The sequence below is a fragment of the Symphalangus syndactylus genome, chromosome 4 (assembly GCF_028878055.3).
Source record: "Symphalangus syndactylus isolate Jambi chromosome 4, NHGRI_mSymSyn1-v2.1_pri, whole genome shotgun sequence".
Classification (NCBI taxonomy): domain Eukaryota; kingdom Metazoa; phylum Chordata; class Mammalia; order Primates; family Hylobatidae; genus Symphalangus; species Symphalangus syndactylus.
Genome location: NC_072426.2, coordinates 87,129,022 through 87,143,670, shown reverse-complemented (window position 1 = coordinate 87,143,670; position 14,649 = coordinate 87,129,022). Strand labels below are relative to the sequence as shown.

Sequence of the window (14,649 nt, the reverse complement as noted above, 5' to 3'; positions counted from 1 at the left end):
CCATTATTAAAAAAAATGGCATAACTCTTCCCTGACCCTTCTCTTACCATGATGCACTTGCCTTGTAGTGGGAAAACCTCAGGGATGAAAAGGGTGTCAGGACAATTCTAAGACACGAATGGAATAGTGCTGGAACAATTAGATATTCAATTGCAAAAGAATGCAGTTGGACCTTTACCTCATACCATAAACAAAAATCAACTCAAAATGAATAAAAAACTTAAATGTGAGAGCTAAAGCCATAAAAATCTTAGGAGAAAACATAGGTATAAATCTTTGTGACTTTGGATTAGGCAGTGATTTCTTCAATATGACAACAAAGCACAAGCAATCAGAAAAAAGTAGATAAATTAAACTTTATCAAAATTAAAAACCTATGTGCATCAAAGGACGCTGTCGAGTGAGAAAACAACCCATAGAATGGGAGAAATACTGTAAAATATATTTGATAAGCAGCTTGTAGCTAGAATACATAAAGAACACATAACTGGCTGGGCGCCGTGGCTCACACCTGTAATTCCAGCACTTTGGGAGGCTGAGGTGGGTGGATCACTTGAGGTCAGGAGTTCGAGACCAGCCTGGCCAACATGGTGAAATGCCATCTCTACTAGAAATACAAAAATTAGCTGGGTGTGGTAGTGGGCACCTGTAATCCCAGCTGCTTGGGAGGCTGAGGCAGGAGAATTGCTTGAACCTGGAAGGCAGAGGTTGCAGTGAGCCAAAATCATGCCACTGCACTCCAGCCTGGGTGACAGAGTGAAAACTCTGTCTCAGAAAAAAACAAAAACAAACATGTGACTAACTTAAAAAAACAAAAATCTAATTTAAAAACAGGCAAAGGATTCAGATAGACGTTCCTCCAAAGAAGATGTACAAATGGCTACATAAGCTCATGAAAATAATATTGTTAGTCATTAGAAATATGAATCAAAGGCTGGGCGTGTTGGCTCACGCCTGTAATCCTAGCACTTTGGGAGGCCGAGGCGGGCAGATCATGAAGTCAGGAGATCGAGACCATCCTGGCTAACATGGTGAAACCCCGTCTCTACTAAAAATACAAAAAATTAGCCAGGTGTGGTGGCAAGTGCCTGTAGTCCCAGCTACTCAAGAGGCTGAAGCAGGAGAATGGCATGAACCCAGGAGGCGGAGCTTGCAGTGAGCCGAGATCTTGCCACTGCACTCCAGCCTGGGCGGCAGAGCGAGACTCCGTCTCCAAAAAAATATATATAAATCAAAACCACAATGAGATTCTGCTTCTTACGCACTAGGATGTCTATAATCAAAAAGATAGATAATAACAAATGCTGGTAAGGATATGGAGAAATGGGAACCTCCAGACACTATCTGTGGGAATGTAAAATTGTGCAGCTGGTTTGGAAACAGATTAGCAGTTCCTCAAAAAGCTAAATGTTGAGTTTCCATATGATCCAGCAGTTCCAGTCCTAGATATATATCCAAAAGAATTAAAAACATGTTCACACAGAAATTTGTGCATGAAAGTTTACAGCAGCATTATTCATAATAGGAGGAAACAACTCAAATGTCCAACTGATAAATAGATAAACAAAATGTGGTCTGTCTAGGCAATGGAATATTATTCACCCATGAAAAAGAAATGAAGTACTCACTCATTTTACAACATAGATGAATTTTGAAAATGCAGGTTCAAAGAAGTCAGTCACAAAATATCATATGTTGTATTATTCTATTTTTATGAAATATCAGGAAAAGGCAAGTCCACAGAGAAAGTAGATTAGTGATAAAAAATATACTGGAATTACTGTTGATGGTTGCACAACTTTGTGAATATGCCGATAGCTACTGAATTGCACACTTTAAAAGAGTGAATTTTATTATACGTCAATTATCTCTCCAAAAAATGAAATAAAGCCTCAGGGGCCCCCAAAGTGGTGATTCCAAATATTGGTTTTAGTGTTAAGAAAATAAATGGCCATAGCCTTTGGAGAACAAATCCTTTTATGGTTTTCAGTTTTCCACTTCTAACAAAATTGAAGGATCAATTCCAATATTTACAAATAATAAATGTGTTAGCTACTAAATCATTTAAAATATTTCTGGTGGAAAACCACTACATAATTTTCAACAGATAACTCAGAAGGAATTTTAAAAGTCGTGTGACCCAACTGACAGAATTCCTTTTTTTTCCATTACCTGTTTATATGAACAAGACTTCTCAGTGCTTTCTTTTTTTTTTTTTGAGACAAAGTCTCACTCTGTCACCCAGGCTGGAGTGCAGTGATGTGATCTCGGCTCACTGCAAGCTCCGCCTCCTGGGTTCAAGCAATTCTGCTGCCTCAGCCTCCTGAGTAGCTGGGACTACAGGCACGTGCCACCATGCCAGGCTAATTTTTTGTATTTTTAGTAGAGACGGGGTTTCACCATGTTGGCCAGGCTGGTCTCAATCTCCTCACCTCGTGATCCCCTCGCCTCGGCCTCCCAAAGTGCTGGGATTACAGGCGTGAGCCACCACACCCAGCCCTCAGTGCTTTCTTGAAACACACGCACGGAAAAGTAGAAATTCACTAAGTGATGTCTGATTTTAGCAATAATTATTCAGAGATACATGAACTAATGAAGAAAAAAAAAAAAAAACCCTGTCCATCTCATTAAGAGAGGTACATTTCCAGTAATTTTTCTTTCCTTCCTTCCTTCCTTCCTTCCTTCCTTCCTTCCTTCCTTCCTTCCTTCCCTCCCTCCCTCCCTTCCTTCCTTCCTTCCTTCTTTTCTCTCTCCCTCCCTCCCTCTTGCTCTGTTGCCCAGGCTGGAGTGCGGTGGTGCACTATTTTGGCTCATTGCAACCTCCGCCCCTGGGTTCAAGCATTTCTCCCATCTCAGCCTTCCTGAGTAGCTGGGACTACAGGTGTGTGCCACCATGCCTGGCTTTTTTTTTTTTTTTTTTTTTGCTAGAGACGGGTTTCACCACGTTGGCCAGGCTGGTCTCAAACTCCCGATCTCAACTGATTCACCTGCTTTGGCCTCCCAGAAATGCTGGGATTATAGATGTGAGCCACTGTGCCCAGCCTCCAGTAAAATTTTTACCTTTAATGTTGTTAATTACTGTCAGATCTTTTTTTTTTTTTTTAGATGGAGTCTTACTCTGTTGCTAGGCTGGAGTGCTGTGGCGTGATCTCTGCTCACTGCAACTTCCAACTCCCTGGTTCAAGCAATTCTCTTGCCTCAGCCTCCCGAGTAGCTGGGATTACAGGCACACGCCACCACGCCCAGCTAATTTTTGTATTTTTAGTAGAGATGGGTTTCACCATGTTAGCCAGGATGGTCTTGATCTCCTGACATTGTGATCCGCCTGCCTCAGCTTCCCAGAGTGCTGGGATTACAGGCGTGAGCCACCGTGCCTGGCCTACTGTCAGATCTTTAATGTTTGCCATTTAAATGAATTGCATACTGCTAAAAATTGTAATGGTAATTGAATTCAAAATAATTTTTTAAACACTTAGAAACTTCTTTATGGTCAGGAAATTTAATTTTTTTTTTCATTTAAACATCAGACAGGCTGGGTGCAGTGGCTCAAACCTGTAATCCCCATCACTTTGGGAGGCCAAGGCAGGAGATCGCTTGATTGAGTCCAGGAGTTTGAAACCAGCCAGGGCAACATAGGGAGACTCCGTCTGTATAAAACATACAAACAAACAGAACTTCAGACGTGTATGACTGAGTGACTAATAAGACTTCCAAGCATTAGCAATTGCTATATGCAGGGCAAATGTAATGGAAATATGAGTTCAAGGAGGAAAATATGCTGTGAAAATTTCATTTTAAAATGGATCATGGTGGGTATCAGATCACAATTGTATTTGGATTCTGTTGAAGAGATTTAAGGTTGATATTACAGTGACCTTGCTAAATTATATTGCTGTTCTGTGCTCTGTTTCCCTATATATAAATGGGATAATAATAGTACCTATATCAAGGAGTAATTTATTATTATGTCTAGTGCAGCTTCTTGGCAAATACTCTTTGAACTATGTTCAGTGATTCACATTCTGTTTAATAGCCCACTGCTTTGTTTCTTTCTGGTAAGTCTTCTGCCGTAATGCAGTCTTCTCTAGCTACTGTGTGTCCTTTTTTCATCCTCTTGATCTATACCCCCCCCCCCCCCCCACACACACACACACACACGGTGGTGTGGACAAGGCAAAAGAAAGTTAGCTGGATTTATGTTTCGGAATTTCAAGGCTTTGTATTTACAGTTGACTTGTTAGAAGAGAAAGAAGAGTTAAAAAGTATAGCATTGGGCCAGAATATCATTAAGCAATAAGATCACATTGAGTCGTATAGGGAAGGGAACCTGTATTTTTATTTCATCTGTACTGGAGACAGGAGTTCCGATGACATGCTTGCTCACTGACAGTTTGTTTTTTTGTTTTTTTGTTTTTTTTTTGAGACGGAGTTTCACTGTTGTTGCCCAGGCTGGAGTGAAATGGTGTGATCTCGGCTCTCTGCAACCTCTGCCTCCCGGGTTCAAGCGATTCTCCTGTCTCAGCCTCCCGAGTAGCTGGGATTACAGGCGCATGCCACCACGCCTAGCTAATTTTTGTATTTTTAGTAGAGACAGGGTTTCATCATATTGATCAGGCTGGTGTCAGGTGATCTGCCTGCCTCGGCCTCCCAAAGTGCTGAGATTACAGGTGAGCCACTGTGCCCGGCCTGACAGTTTTTTTAGATGGTTTAAGACAGTGTCAATTATGTAGTGTAATTGGTATATTTTCTGTTGTTACTGTAACAAATTACCATACCTTTAGTGGTTTATAGAGCACAAATTTATTATCTTATGGTTCTGCAGGTCAGAAGTCCAACACAGGTCTCACCAGGCTAAGATGCAGGTGTCTACAGGGCCGTGTTCCTTTCGGGAAGTTCTAAGGAAGTATGGATTCTGTGCCTCTTACAGTCTCTAGAGGCCGACTGCATTCCTGGATCAGGCTCCCCTTCCTGTTCACCTTCACAGTGAGCAAGGTCACATGGCTCTGACCTCCTGTCATCTCTTTCCCACCGTACTTGGGAGAAGTTCTCTGCTTTTAAGGACCATGTGAGTAGATTGGTCCCAACAAGCTCATCCAGGATAATCGCCCCATCTCAGGTTTTGTACCCTTAGTCACACATCTGCAAAGTCCCTTTTGCCATTTAAATAACATATGCATAGGTTACAGGGATTAGGATGTGAATGTCTGCAGGGTCCATTATCCTGCTACCACCGTTGGTTTTTAGTCAGCTACATAACTTTAAACTGTTCATTTTATCTATTTTTTTTGATGACAGTTGTGGTTGGAGGTGAGGCTTGGATTGGTCCTGGCCTGAATCTTGTTCTGCTGTGTAGCAGCACTGTGACGTTAGGCAGGTTTCTTCTCTGGACTTATTTCTTCTTTGGTGAAATCAAGATAGTAATGCTTGTCTGTATGTACTGAAATAAAGTAATAGTTTAGGAGGCAAGAGATTTCTACCAGTCTCTTTGTGTCTGTCTCAAATAAGCAAATATGTGATCACCTAACTCACGAGGTTGTTATGAAGATCAAATTAAGTCATCAAGTTAGAGTGCCTTTTGAAATGGATAAAAAGTATATAAAATTTTGTTGGTATTAATTTTAGAATGGCTTTTAAGATTTTTGTCAAAGGTGAGAAAGTTCAGTACATTCTTTGATACCTGCCTAGCAAATATTTTTAGGTTTCTATTCCTTTCCAGATTTTCAGATTCACATATTTCCTTTATTAAATTATGGTAAATGAAAAGATAAGATGAGAATTAAAAGTAATGACTTCCGTGATTCGTATAGTCACTAGGATTTAAAATTCAAATTTATCTAGAGATATATATATATATATATTTTTTTTTTTTTTTTGAGATGGAGTTTCGCTCTTGTTTCCCAGGATGGAGTGCAATGGTGCCATTTCGACTCACTGCACACTCCACCTCCTTGATTCAAGCAGTTCTCCTGCCTCAGCCTCCTGAGTAGCTGGGATTACAGGCATGCGCCACCATGCCCAGCTAATTTTGTATTTTTAGTAGAGACAGGGTTTCTCCATGTTGGTCAGGCTGGTCTTGAACTCCCGACCTCAGGTGATCTGCTGCCTTCTGCCTCCCAAAGTGCTGGGATTATAGGGGTGAGCCACCACTCCTGGCCTATCTAGATAATTTTTAATCTTTTTTTTTTTTTTTTCTGTAGACTTCTTTGGAGCTATACTATATTTGTTGTAGAAGCAAAATAAATAGTAAGTCTACCTTGCATTAGTAAGACTGATTTTTCTTAAATCCTGAGCTACATTTAAAATCTTGGTTAGTAGACATTTTACTCAGATAGTGATTCATTTATAATTGGCTTGTCTAAGTACTCAGTGTTTGACAAAAATATCACTGTGTTAAGCAAAAACCATATTTAAAAAGTGATTTGATTTTTTTTTCTTATGCTGTAATAATGAATAGATGCTTAGGGGAAACTAAGCAGCACAAAGATGCCATTTTGGGAGGTTAAATTACTTTCTAAAAGTTGCTGTGAAGGAGAGAAGGAAAAGAGATCAGGTTACACATTCTTTGTTCCTGAGCCTACCACTGCACACGTTCAGAGAAGCAATAGTGAGGCTAGAGTATGCATTTGCCACTATGTCTTCAACCCTTCCCCATAGTAGGGAGGGAGGGAATTAGGAAGTTTTCCTAACAGGGCCCCGAAGAGTACCATTTTAACTTAAATACTCTTAAAAAGTTGCTACTTATTTTTTTTTAAGGCTTTCTTTACTTTTTTATAATTTAGCATTTCAAGTAATCCAAATAATTATTTCTTTGTATATTCAGAGGTATTTAAAAATATTTTCTTTCAGAGCTTAAAGGTTATAGTTTAATAATGCAGTTAAACATCAATTTATCTCAAATTGATATTGAGTTAAATTTAAAGAGTATTTTAAATTATATTTTGAGGGGAAAAAAATAACTTTCTTGGCACAAAATGGCCATGAATTAGATTGTGTGTTTCAGAAAGGTAGTGGTAAAAAGTCCCCAAAGCAGTTACAATATTTCTTTTGTTCTGTTTCCTTGCTACTCTTAGATAAATGAAGAGTTTAAAAAGAATTTTCACATAAAAATGATCATAAAATCCCAGTGCCATATTTTGAATATTAATTTGACTGTTTTATGTTGTAATTTTTTTCCAGTTGGTTTTAGTTAGAATATAAGCTTTTTTTTTAGCCTTTAAGGAATTATTTAAACAATTTTGGTTATTAAAGTTTAAATGTATTTCATAAATACGTGTTTATAAATATGTGACTGGTCCCTTTTCTGAGGGGTTAGGAAGTTTAAGCATTATTTATAAGCTGTTTGTAAATCCCTGTCAAACATTATTCGTCCATTAAGAAATGCTACTTTTGTCTTCACTTTTAGGTCATTTTAAGTATTAATAATGTTCATCAATTTGCTTACTACCCTTCTGAAGAAAGTCACTATAATTAGTAATCAGAATTATATCACATACATTTAGGCACATTTATTTATTTATTTATTATTTATTTTTAGTATTTTGAGAGTAGATGCTGTATTTTCTTTTCTTCCCTTGTTTTTTCTTTTTTGTTTTTTGAGACAGAATCTCTATGTGTTGCCCAGGCTGGAGTACAGTGGCATGATCTCAGTTCACTGCAACCTCCACCTCCTAGGCTCTAGCAGTGCTCCCACCTCAGCCTCCCAAGTAGCTGGGACCAGCTCACGCTACCACTCCTGGCTAATTTTTGTATTTTTTGTAGAGACAGGGTTTTGCCATGTCACTGAGACTGAGTTACTGTATTTTCTTAGCAGAATATTGTCCCAGTGAGCTTTTTCCAAAAGAGAAAAGGTACAGCCAATAGAAGTTTGTGGTTGGGTATTGGGAGTTGGTGTTCTGTTTTGTCCTGTTCATAAAAGTTTTATTCTCTCTAGCTCTCATGCTTTAGTTCTAATTTATTCACACATTTTTGCCCAGTAACTTGATTTTATACTTGGCTTTCTATATTGTGGCTCCAATTTTTCTTCCCAGTTTATACTCTTATTTTTCCTTTCTTTTTCTTTTCTTTTTTTCTTTTTTTTGGAGACAGTCTTGCTCTGTCGCCCAGGCTGGAGTGCAGTGGCGCGATCTCTGCTCACTGCAGCCTCCTCCTCCCAAGTTCAAGCGATTCTCCTGCCTCAGCCTCCAGAGTAGCTGGGATTACAGGCACCCACCACCACGCCCGGCTAGTTTGTTTTTTTTGTTTTTTTTTTTTTGTTGTTGAGACTGAGTCTTGCTCTGTCGTCTGGGCCGGAGTGTAGTGCCCTAATCTCGGCTCACTGCAACCTCCGCCTCCTGGGTTAAAGTGATTCTCCTGCCTCAGCCTTCTGAGTAGCTGGGATTACAGGCGCCCACCGCTATGTCCAGCTAATTTTTTGTATTTTTAGTAGAGACGGGGTTTTGCAATGTTGGTCAGGCTGGTCTTGGAACTCCTGGCCTCGTGATTCGCCCACCTCGGCCTCCCTGAGTGTTGGGAGTACAGGCATGGGCCACCGTGCCCAGCCAATTTTTGTATTTTTAGTAGAGATGAGGTTTCACTATGTTGGCCAGGCTGGTCTTGAACTCCTGACCTCAAGTGATCCGCCCACCTCAGCCTCCCAAAGCGCTGGGGATTACAGGCGTGAGCCACCACGCCCGGCCAGAATTTGAACTTTAATTCTTCAAATTGTATGGCATTTTCAGGTACCATTGAGGGTTTTTCTTCTGTACTTCGTGTGTACAAATATGGACCTTGTTCCAAAAAGATTGAGTTGTGGTTCCCTGTAATGTCAAGAAATCTGTTAATGCATGAGACCCGGAAGATGTTTGAAAGTGACTAGTGAGAATTGGGTTGGTTGCTGTAGGATATTGTCATTTAAATTATTAAGTGAATATATTTATATATTTAAAAATTAGATGTTAGGTAAGCCTCAGAAATGGGAAAATGAAGATAAATCTTAGGAGAGATTTTTGAATCTTTTACTTAAGACTGTGCTCAAAACTTTATCTATTTGCTATTCATTATTATTTTGATATCTTAATTGCTAGTGAGATTAAGACATTTTTGACACATCCTCTTCATTTAAGGTCATGGATGTTTTGTATCATTCTTATATAAGCATATTTGTAAGACTTTTAGAGGTATTCCTTTTTTAGTCCAATTTTTTTTACTAGGGAGTTATGACTCATTTTGGCACTTTGCTTTTGTAGCTTACTACCGTATGACATTTTATATCTTTGCAAAAACCAAGTAATTAGACCATTCATCACAATTTCCATACTTAAAAAACTAAGTTTTTGCATGTTATCAATAAAAGTAGCATTTTAACAATTATCCTTTCCACATTATTTGATAAATGCTATTGGTTTTGTCTGTTATTTTTATAAATATATAAATTTGCTTTAATTACTTAAATGTTCCTTGAGGCTTAGAACTTAAATCCTGATAAGGGTTTTACTTTTTAAAATACTTAAGTTTATTATTTGTGCATGTTTTACAGAAAAATGAGTGGCTTTTAAAAGATCAAAATTAAAGACTTAAACATGGAATCTCTAGGATATATAAAATATGAGTAGAACTGTGTATTTATAAGATGTTAATGTAAGCCTTCAGGCCTTGTAATATCTTAAAGGAACCACTTCACTGTAAGGGAGCAGTTTGTCTTTCTACCTTTCCAATTGTATTGAGATTTTGCCCAGTATGTCTTTTTACTTAAACACCTTGGTGAAAGCTATCCAGCGTCCTGTTTTAAATCTCCTTTGTGGCACTTACCATAATTACTTTCAGATCTGTTTCCATTCTCAGAAACTGAAACTGTAAGCTCCTGTGAGTGGGGAATCCGACTTGTTTTAATGCATGTGAGCTGAGCACTGTGCCTTGCGTCAGTAGTCAGTGGTGTTCTTTTAGTCGTTGTTATGTTAATAAAAAAGCTTTGGTTTTTGCAAGGCTTTGTTTTTAGAGGTTCTGGAAAGGAACATATTAACCAAAAAGAAGAGCTGACTTCAATTTTACTTGTCTTGAAAATAACTGACTACTAAAGGGATGTCAGGGAACATTAGTGAAATTGGAGAACTTAAGGAGTTAAAGTTTTAGCTGTTTTTTTCAAAGGATATTGTCCTTCAAAATCTTTACCTTGCATTTTTGTTACTGTGATTTAAGATGGTTGTAATTATCATTGATTGATGATACCTATCAAAAGGCAACCCTAACCAACCATTTCTGCTGGATTCTGAATGCCGAGAAAGGAAAACTGAGAACTTTGTGAACTATTACAAGTCATCTGTAAAATGAGATAATAATATCAACTTTACACGGTAATTTAGGCTTTCGTGAAAACCAGAGTGTGAAAATGCTTAGTAATGTGCTGGGCACACTGCAGGTGCTCTACAAATAACTACTGATAACTACTTTTTTTCATGAGTAATTGTAAATTTTCTTTCTTTCTTTCTTTCTTTTGTTCTGTTTTATTTTGAGACAAGATCCTGGTCTGTTGCCCAGGCTGGAGTGAAGTGGTGTGATCTTGGATCACTGCAACCTCTGCCTCTTGGGCTCAAGTGATCCTCCCACCTTATCCTCCTGAGTAGCTGGACAACAGGCACACATCATCACACCCAGCTAATTTTTGTATTTTTGTAGAGATGGGGCTTCACTTGGTTGCCCAGGCTGTCTTGAATTCCTGGGCTCAAGAGATCCACCCACTGCGGCCTCCCAGTGTGCTGGGATTACAAGAGTAATTGTAAATTTAAAATGAATTTCTTTTCTATTCCAAACCAGTATCAAAATGCAATATAGTAAATTACTTTTTAAAAGAGAGATGTTTAATGGCAGTTGTTGGTGGTGGTCTTTTAACTTTGAGTCTTTAAGTGGGTATATTATAGAAAAACAACATTGCTTGGAGGGAAGATTTAACTAAAAACAAGAAAAAAAGAATAGCGGATGAACCATGATTCTTTAACATACAGGTTGCAAACTAGTGACCTGTCAGTTGGATTTGGCCTGTAGGCATGTATTTGGCTTATAATGTAATTTTAAAAAAATTAGTGGCCAACAATTAAAATTGAGAGAGTTTTCAAAAGAAAATGCAGATTTCTGACTCATCTTGAAAAATGGTAAGATGGACAGCACAGGGCCTGTATTCCCAATTGCAGCCCTCAGTGGAGCTAAGTAGGCTGTTCTCCTTGCCATCTCCCCAGCTCTCAGTTGCCATCACTCACTGCATTTGGACTCTTTTTTCATAAAGTCAGCCAAGGGGGGAGTGACAGTTCTCATGTTCCTATCAAAAGAGGGGAACCTAAAATAAGGCCATTCGTGTTTTTGTTTTTGTTTGTGAGACGGAGTTTCGCTCTTGTTGCCCAGGCTGGTGTGCAATGCGATCTCGGCTCACCGCAACCTCCGCCTCCCAGGTTCAAGCGATTTTTCTGCCTCAGTCTCCCAAGTAGCTGGGATTACAGGCTCCCACCACCATGCCCAGCTAATTTTTGTATTTTTTAGTAGAGACAGGGTTTCACCATGTTGGCCAGGTTGGTCTTGAACTCTTGACCTCAAGTGATCCACCCGCCTTGGCCTCCCAAAGTGCTGGGATTACAGGCATGAGCCACCACCTGGCCAGGCCATTTGTGTTTTAAGAAAAACAGGAAAGCATGTAATTCTTTGTGAAAATAATGAACATTTCTATTTATATCTGTCAAAAGTCCTATTTCTTAGGAGTTAAGACATAATTCATAGCAATTAATATATGTGGAGAAGATACGTAATGAATAACTAGAAGAGGAATTCAGACATTGAAAGGCATTATTTTAAAATGAGAATAAAATTAGTAGTGCCGCTGCGAGGAAAAGAATCTTCATGGACTTGTGTATGATGAGAAACTTCCTAAGTGTCTAGAGATGGCGAGAAAATTTGTATGTTTTGCATGGCAGTAAGATAGAAGCTTAGGGATTAATATCACCTAGTTAGCTCTGTTTGTATATGATATCTATGTGAATTTTGACTGTTTCCCCCCTCTCTTCTTTAGTCATTACCCCTGTTTTTGATTCATTCCTATCAGCAAACAATCTCTGGTAGAGACTTGGTAAGAAAACCCAACCATTCCCTTAAAAAAAGTCAGCCTCTACCCCTTCCTTAGCCAGATGCTTCAGGGATGGTCTGCTTGCAACACTTCCTCTCCTTCACCTTCCTTCAACTGTTTAACCTGCCTTATTCTTTTTTTTGTGAGACGGAGTCTTGCTCTGTCGCCCAGGCTGGAGTGCAGTGGCGCATGTCGGCTCACTGCAAGCTCCGCCTCCTGGGTTCACGCCATTCTCCTGCCTCAGACTCCCAAGTAGCTTGGACACAGGCACCCGCCATGATGCCCGGCTAATTTTTTTTTTTTTTTTTTTTTAAAGTAGAGACAGGGTTTCATCATGTTAGCCAGGATGGTCTCGATCTCCTGACCTTGTGATCTGCCCGCCTCCGCCTTCCAAAGTGCTGGGATTACAGGCGTGAGCCACCGCCCCCCACCCTTGCCTGATTCTTATTCTCCTGTCCACTACAGTTTGCATTCCTCAGGCCATTTTTGTCTGCGTTGTTGAGGGCCTCCGTGGTCCAGCCCCATCTTTACTCTCTCAGTAGCATTTGGCACAGCTGGCTCTCCTGTGCCAAACTCTTAGCCGCTGTGATACAACTCTGCATATAGCCTTCCACATCTTTCAGCACAGTCCAGATGGTGGTGAGGGGCGCTCCAGATCAGGGCTGAGGATGGTGTCTTGCTGGCTTCTGCCCTTGCCCTGAATCCCTTAAGCCCTGTGTACAGTGAGTATCATAATTCTGGCCTTATATACTATACCCTACATTTTGGGCTAATTTATGAAAGGATGAAAAATGGGACTTGGAAAGTAAAAATAACCCATGTTAAAGAATCTGAACTACATTAGTACTTTTTGCCTCTATATTGCAGATACAAATGCTTGAATGACTATTACGTAAAGGAAAGGGAGAAGAAACTAAGAATTTGATGTGGGATGTCACATTCAAATAAGCAGTTTTTTCCCCTTTAGAACATTTGCTTATAACCTAGGTCATTTAACCAGTTGAGGTTCAAGTAGCTCTCAGATCAGCTGGTACAAGCTTGAGGGAGAAAAAAAAAACACCATCCTTACAGACACTTCTCATTCATTAACGTAGAATGTTAGCTTTAATCAGCGTAGGAATTTGTATGCATTTTAATAACTCAACACCAACTTGTCAGAAATTAGCTGAATTTTAGATAATTTCTTTCATTCCAGCCAAACATAATAATCACAGACATGTTAAAAAAAAAAAAAAAAAAGGAGCTAATTGGGAGGCTGAGGCAGGAGGATTGCTTGAGCCCAGGAGTTGGAGACCTGTGGACTACATAGTGAGATTCCATGTCTCCAAAAAAGACAAAGATTAGCCAGGCGTTGTGATACATGGCTGTGGCCCTATCTAGGGATCTGCACTCTAGCCTGGGCGACAGAGCAAGACCCGGTCTCAAAAAAAAGAAAAAAAAGACCCTAAGTCCTTTTTTACTGCATATCTTCCTAACCATTCTAGGAAAAGTCAGTTGTCAAATCAAAATGAAAAATTGTTTTCTTTAAAGTGAAGTCAGATGGGTAGAATAAAATATACTGATGTTACTGCCATAGTCACAATTCTGAAGCACAACATAATTATAATAATGTCACAAGCTTACCAAGGTTGCTACATGAAACAGAAGAAAATTAAATTTGGTGTTAATTGTTTTTTAAAGAGACAGTATCTCGCTTTGTTGCCCAGGCTGATCTCAAAGTCCTAGCTTCAAGCAGTCCTTGGCTTCCACAGTGTTGGAATTCCAGGCGTGAGCCACCCTGCCTGGCCATTATTATCTTTAATAACAATTTACATCAGCCACATTTTTCTTTATGGTTTTTACTTTTGATGTCAAACTTAGACATTTCTTTCCCCATTACAGTAGTGTTTTCCAGTTCTTTTATAGTTTTACATTTTATATTTGAACGTTTTATTTATCTGGAATTAGTTTTGTTGCATGAGGTAAGGATCCAACTTAATTTTTTCCTAAATGGTTAGCAAATTCTTTCACCACTCTTTATTGATTTGAGATGTTACTTTTATTATATTCTCATATATATTTGGATCTACTTTTGGTCTCTTGTGACCTGTCTCTTGACAGTGGAGTCACACTGTTTATATCAATATAGCTTTGGGTACATTTTAATACTTGGTAAAGCAAATTTTTCTGACTTTTTCAAAAGTCAAGGATATTTGTTTATTTTTCCAACTGTCTTTAGAAATTTTTTAGCTGATTCTACTTAAAAGCCTGCTAATATTCATTGACTGAATGATTTGATTTGGAGAGGACTACCATCTTTACAGTATATAGTTTACTAATTAATAAAATCGCGTTTCATCTTTCAGAAGTCTTTTTTGACTTTCAGTAAAGTTTTGTAGTTTTTCTCGTGTGTTACATTTGTGGGTGCTATTGTGAATGATACTGTTTTTCCACTATCTTTTCTTTTCTTTTTTTTTTTTTTTTGAGATGGAGTCTCGCTCTGTCACCCTGGTTGGAGTGCAGTGGTGCGATCTCGGCTCACTGCAAGCTCCGCCTCCCGGGTTCACGCCATTCTCCTGCTTCAGCCT

The 14,649-nt window shown here is 39.0% G+C and overlaps 1 protein-coding gene across 11 annotated transcripts in view; it reads left to right on the top strand.

Annotated features, from left to right (window-relative positions):
* BMPR1A (bone morphogenetic protein receptor type 1A) overlaps positions 1–14,649 on the top strand; it is a 174,675-nt gene that overhangs the window by 35,523 nt on the left and 124,503 nt on the right. The window contains exon 2 of one of the 11 annotated variants that reach the window (XM_063638129.1): positions 4,823–5,065. The exons of the other annotated variants lie outside the window; for them this stretch is intronic. The gene's annotated coding sequence lies outside the window, so the exon portion shown is untranslated. The remainder of the gene's footprint in view (positions 1–4,822; positions 5,066–14,649) is intronic. 11 annotated transcript variants of the gene reach the window in all.